Source organism: Myotis davidii, unplaced genomic scaffold (genome assembly GCF_000327345.1).
Source record: "Myotis davidii unplaced genomic scaffold, ASM32734v1 scaffold103, whole genome shotgun sequence".
In the NCBI taxonomy this organism is placed as follows: Eukaryota; Metazoa; Chordata; class Mammalia; order Chiroptera; family Vespertilionidae; genus Myotis; species Myotis davidii.
The window spans coordinates 284,406-291,513 of record NW_006295580.1 but is presented as its reverse complement, the minus strand read 5'-3'; positions in this window follow the sequence as shown (position 1 = coordinate 291,513).

Genomic DNA, 7,108 nt, shown 5'->3' with positions numbered 1-7,108 from the left:
CCCTGGAACTGGAATATTTATGTTTGCTGTCCGTGAGATTCTCATTGTTGCAGCATGGGGGAAGTTGAATCTCAAAATGAATCACTCTTGACAAAAGTGGAATCGGAGTAAAGGAAAACAATGACATTGCAATCCAACTGGCTTTAGTCAGACCCACAGAGAAAATATCTTGGTAGCATCTAGAGCAGCGGTTCTCAACCTGTGGGTCGTGACCCCTTTGGCGGTCGAACGACCCTTTCACAGGGGTCGCCTAAGACCCTGCATATCAGATATTTACATGACGATGCATAACAGTAGCAACATTAGTTATGAAGTAGCAATGAGAATAATTTTATGGTTGGGTCACAACATGAGGAACTGTATTTAAAGGGCCAGAAGGTTGAGAACCACTGACTAGAGTGTTTGAGGACCTTCCCACCCTGATCTCAGCACAAGGCATTGCTGGGAACTTTAACATCGAGGCCTTACCCTTTTGGCTGCTTTTCTCTAGCTCCTGTGAAAACCATCTTCTGCCAAAACTTTTTTGTTTTTTTTTAATCAGATGGGGTACAGTATCATTTACTGTCCTACAGACTTACATTTGCTAATAGAGTGACACTCTCCTGGGATTCTACCTGATTCACTTTTGAGGAATCCTCAAATTCTTACCTCCTTATTTAGGGTTTGCAATGTGGCTGCTTGTAGCAATAGCTCTCCCATTATAACTATAAAAAATGTTAAGTTTTAGAAGCTTCCCTAAACTTATTTTGGGAAATAGCTTGCAATCCCCATGTTATAGGCTAAATTGTGTCTCCCCAAAATGCGAATGTTGAATTCCTACGCCCAGTACCTCAACCTGCGACAGTTTGTGAAGATAAGACCTTTAAAGAGGTAATTAATTTAACACAAGGCTGTTAGGGTGAACCCTAATTTAATATGACTGGGGCAGTGGTCGGCAAACTCATTAGTCAACAGAGCCAAATATCAACAGTACAACGATTGAAATTTCTTTTGAGAGCCAAATTTTTTAAACTTAAACTATATAGGTAGGTACATTGTTATTAACTTAATTAGGGCACTCCTAAGGCTTAGGAAGAGCCATACTCAAGGGGCCAAAGAGCCACATGTGGCTCGCGAGCCTCAGTTTGCCAACCACGGGTAGGGTTTCTGTAAGGAGAAGAAAGTTGGACATCAAAAGAGACAGCAAGGATGTGCACACACAGAGGCTGTGGAAGGACACAGAGAGAAGAAGGCTACCTATAAGCCAAACAGAGAGGCTTCAGGAGAAACCACACCTGCCTGTCTTAATCTTGGACTTGTAGCCTTCAAAACTGTGAGAAAACAAATGTATGCTGTTTTAGTCACCGAGTCTGTGGTATGTTGTTATGGCAGCCCTAGCAAACCAAAACACCCTATGACTTCTGACTATGAAAGCATGTGAACGCTGCATGTCAAAATGTTTGATATAATCTTTGGAACATTGGTAGTAGAGAGGGAAGAGGAGAGGAAGAGAGGGAGAAAAAGCCAATAAATAGATTTCCTTTTTGTGATAAAACAGAAAGCCTATCATATATTAAAGCTAAGCTCCCCCCCTCCTCTCTCTCTCACACACACACTAAGAGAAAAAATATCACCTGACAAAAATATGCTCCCTGAAGACCATGATCTATCTAGTACTTGCTTCCAATTCAGCAATGATTGAGAAGACACTTGTAACATATTAACAGTTGCCTTAGAAGTAAGAAGTGTCAGATTCTCTCATCTAGAATAAGAATGACATTTTAAAACAGTTGTGCTCTAGACTGCAGTTTCCAAAATGCCAAAAAAAAAAATCTCCTGAACTTATGTGACATTTAAAAAGAAAAGATATGACTGTATTCTCCTTCGACTCAGTAATCCTTTAGAACTGGGTGGGGATGTGGGAAGAGTTCTTGCAAAACAGGGAACACAAACATGAGCCACTTCTGTCACAGCCCAGAGGACAGGGAGAAACAATGGCAAAGGTCGCTGTCAATCCAATGACATGCAGGTTTGTTATCATGTTAGAAAACATTCAATGTTTTTATTTTGCTGATGCCAATTTCAGCATTTAACAATATATCCTTATATTGAAGTGAATTATAATTACTTATTCCTCTAAAAACTAGTTAAATGTTCTATTTGGAGTTGTGCTACTACATTAAAACTACCTGAATTTGCTTAGCCATTAAAAAAGTCACAAGCACGTATTTCCAAGTGTATGGGAGCTAATGCTAACAAAAACAGTAAATATATGAAACTATATAGTTTATAAAGTACAAGTGAAAAAGCTACAAAGCTTAATATAGAGAAATCAATTATAGCATGTCTTTTAATCTTTCATATTTTTTTTTTAAATTTGACTTAAGCAGGTTCCTTGTGGTATAAACAAAGAAGGATAGGATTATAAGCTCAGTATGTCATATATATTTGGTCAAGTCAAAGTGTCTTAAAAATTCCTCATAGTTAAATTGTTTCAAACTCAGATTAATAATGACAGAAACTATAATTTCTGACATATATTCCATGCACATAATTAATTGTATCTGATATCTGGTTTTGGCTTCATTAAAGTAGAGCTAGAATTTAAGAAGTTTGCACAGAAATCCAAAGGCAGAATCTTTTCAGATTTTCATATTTCTTCCTCAACTTTTTCACTGACTGAACTTTATTGAGACTGTCCAAAAAATTCAACTTAGTTTTTTATAAAAATAATTGTCTTTTTATTTATACTTTTGAAACATTTAATATAATATTTAATTAAATAATGTTTTTCTATAGTAGCAAAATTGGATTAATTATATTTAAGAATAAAAAGTGATTCTTTTTTCCTATATTTATTGAGATATAATTGACATATAATATTGTGTGAGTTTGAGGTATATGTGTTAATCTGATACCTTAATATATTGCAAAATGTATACCACCATAGCATTAGCCAACACCTTGATTACATCATAGAATTATCGTTCCTTTTTTGTGGTGAGGACATTTACGATCTACTCACATAGCAACTTTTGAGTATATAATGAATACAGTATTATTAACTGTAATCACTATGATGTACATTAGATCCAGAACTTATAACTAGAGTTTATATGTTTTGGTCCATATCTTCCCATTTACCTTACACCCCAACTCCTGGTAACCACCATTCTAGTCTCTGGTTCTATGAGTTCAGCCTTTTAGATTCCACATATAAGTGATATCTCATAGTCTTTGTCTTTCTCTGTCTGAGTTAGTTCATGTAGCATAACGCCCTCAAGGTCCATCCATGTTGCCATGAATGGCAGTATCTTTTTCTTTCTGATGACTGAATGATATTTCATTTTGTATATATACCACATCTTCTTTTTACCTATTCAATTATTGATGTCTGTCAACATTTTATGCTGCAATGAACGTGGTGGTACAGATATCTCTTCAAGACCCTGATTTCATTTCCTTTGGCTATATATCCAAAAGTAGGATTGCTGGATGATATGATAGTTTTATTTTTTTTCAGGAACCTTAATAATGTTTTCCAGAGTGGCTGCACCAATTACATTTTTACTAAAAGGTTCCCTTTTCTCTACCTCCTGGCCAACACCTCTTACCTCTTGTCTTCTTTATAAGAGCCATTATAATGGGTGAAGTGATACCTCATTGTGATTTGCATTTGCACTACCCTGATAACTAGTCATGCTGAGCACTTTTTCATGTGTCTGTTGACTGACTGTATGCCTTCTTTGGAAAAAAATGTTTATTTAGTTTCTCTGGTTATTTTTTTTAATTCAGTTATTTCTGTTTTTTTTTTCTGAATTTTATTAGTTCTTTATATATTTTGGATATTAAGCCATTGTCAGACCTATGACTTGCAAATATCTTCTCCCATTTGTAGGTTCTCTTTTTATTTTGTTAATGGTTCCTTTTACTGTGCAGAAGCTTTTTATTTTGATGTGGTGCCACTTCTTTATTTTTCTTTGGTTATCTTTGCTTTTGGTGTCAAATCCATTGCCATGACTGATGTCAAGGAACAAAACTGGCCCTTGATAAGCAAGTTATTTCACTGGTAGAAACATTAAATTGTCCCATAGCTAAAATATAGCTGAGTAGTTCTGAGTTTACAGTCTGAAAAGATAGTCAGTATCTATATATATAAAATCCTAATATGAAAATAGAACAAATGGTGGAACAACTGAACAACTGAACAACCAGTCACTATGATGTGTGCTGACCACCAGGTGGGACACACGGAACATGGCGGGCATCAGCTGTGGTGGGATGGTGGAGCAGGTGAGCAGGGGGGCCAGGCCAAGGTGAGGCACCGGTCACTGTCATTGGGGCGAGCCTCTGGTAATTACTGAAAATTCTTTGCTCCCACATGCTGGGCAACTGCCCTGATCACCCCTGAGGGCTTTTCCACCTTCCCTTGCTCCTGTGGGGTGATTGGGGCAGCAGCTGATGGCACTGGCCACAATTGCTCTGCGCCATCACCTAGTGTGAGTGGCTGTGGCAGAAGTAGGACTGCTGGCAGACAGGGGACCAGGGGCTGTGGCAGGAGGGGCTGGGTGGAGGCATGGAGAATGGGCAAGTCCTCCCCCTGTGCCCACCACATTCTCATGGCCCACAGTTTCTTTCAACGTGCACGGATTCGTGCACTGGGCCCCTAGTATTTTACATAAGTAACCAATGTTGGTTAATCCATCACCTTGGTTAAGTGGAGAGTGATTAAAGTATTAGTTCTAGAAAGAGATTGGAGCTGCAAGATTTTGTGTAACAGTTTTTAGAAAGCAATGCATAATGACTTCTAGATTTCTTTTCCTGATCATAAATAATAGCAAAGAGCTTCAAAATCATAAACCAATCAATATCACTTAGATGTTTGCAACCTAATTAATTAAGGTCATTGTTCTAATTGTCAAGAAAACTGGAAGGTAGTTATAATTATTCACACTTTGACCTTAAATGTGTAATTTTATTATTAAAGGTGTGATTTTTCTTAAATTTGTTAAATAAATTGGGATACATTAGCTCTCTAGCACAAAAAATAATTACATAATCATCAAAATGGAAAATTTGATACATAAATACTACCAAAGTTACTATTGACTTGGGGTAAGTGATCTTATTAATGATGTCGATAGTTTCATTTTGTTTCTTGTATGCCTTGCCAGCTATCTCAGGTTAAAGATACAGAATAAAACTAGATAAAATTAAATAATCAATCCCTTCACTCCTTAAATTGACTCCCAAAACTATGTTGTTTACACTTTTAATATGTTCCATCTAAAACAGTACCATGACTAAGACATCCCAGTCTAAATGAAGACCAAACCCACAATTTCTGGCTAATGAGACCAGTACTAGGTATTTGCTCTTCTGTGATTTCTACTGAAAAATGCTTAAAAGAGAATGCTGTATGAGAAATGGTGTCAATTGTGCAAGGCACTAAGATTTGTGGCAATTTTAAACCATTGGGTTTTTTTCTCCTCTTTGTATACCCTATTCAGAAGCTTCCATAATAAAAATTACTTTTCCAAGGCAAATGCCTGTTTAAGTTATCTTTTCCTACTCATTAAAAATGTTCATAATGAAAAATAACTCTCCTCACATTCCAGATGTTTGCTCATCTCAAGGAGATGCTCTGTAGATTTTGTCTGGAGGTGGTTGAAGCAAAGAATTGTGTTTCCCCTAACACCACATAATATAGGCATTGGCAGAACACAGGAATATAAAATATCATGATACAGAGTCTTGGGAGTAGGCCACACAACTTAACTTGGATAGCATAGATCACAGACTATTATTGAAGGAAATAAAATTTCAAAAAAAGCATTAACCAGTAATTTACTCAGCTACCCCTTTCATTGATGGTTCAGGCCAACAATTATAACATAATATGAATAAATATGTTATGATGTTATGCTCTACGTTATGATGATGGATAAAAAAAATCAAAATAGTTTCCAAACGAAATAATACACAGGCAAAATGCCCACTTATGATTTTTTTTAAAGTTTCCTTCTCCAGTTAAGGGCTGTTGTGGGGTATGACCTGCCTCTGTGATACTGCTAAGAAAATACCAAGAGTAAGTGGTCAATAAAATCTCTTAAGAGTCTGTCAACTAAACCTGTCTCTTTCTGTTATGCCAGGGACTTCAAAAAGCAACAGCAGGTCCAGTTTGGCAAATAGTGTCCTTGAAAGTATCTTAGTACTGGTAATAAATAATATACCAAGATGTCAGTGGGTATGATAGCAAAATATTTCCATTCAAATACAAAATCTGTCCTTTTTCATTTTTTACTTTTTTATTTTTTTTTCTTGTTGTTGTTAATCCTCACCTAACAATATTTTTCCCATTGCTTTTCAGAGAGATGGAAGGGAAGCAGGGAACAGGGAAGGGATGGGAAGAGAGAGAGAGAAAGAGAGAAAGAAAAACATCCTTGTGAGAGAGACACATTGACTGGTTGCCTCCTGCACCCTGATGGGGGTGGGAGGCGGGGGGCAGGGAGTGAACTGACAACCCAGGTATATGCCCTTGACCAGGAATCGAATCCGTGATCCTTTGGTGCAAGGGTTGACCATCTAACCACTGAGCAGCACTGGCCAGGGCAAAATCTGTTGTTTTTTTTTAATTATGTGGGAACATTTGGGGGGTTAATCCTCAACAAAGGATTTTTTCCATTGATTTTTTTTTAAGATAGAGTAGAAGCCTGGGGGGAGGGGGGGGAGAAATTTCAATGTGAGAGAGACACATTGACTGGCTGCCTCTGTACGTGCTCCCCTACCAGGGCCAGGGATGGAGCCTGCAACCTTGACCAGAATTGAACTGGGACCCTTCAGTCTGTGGACCGATGCTCTATCCAATGAGCCAAACCAGCCAGGGCTTGGAAAAATATATTCAAGTTGTTTTTGACATGTACAAATAGGGCTTGGAAACTGCACATAGCACAAAAAAGTTTATATACCGTATTTGCCAGCGTATAAGATGATTTTTTGGCCCTGAAAAATATGCCTCCAAGTGGGGGGTCGTCTTATATGCCAGGTACACTTCAGATAGGCTGCCCATAGTGCTTGCCCCGTGCCATAGTGGCCTCCCGATGCCCGCCCACTTCATTCCACATACCGT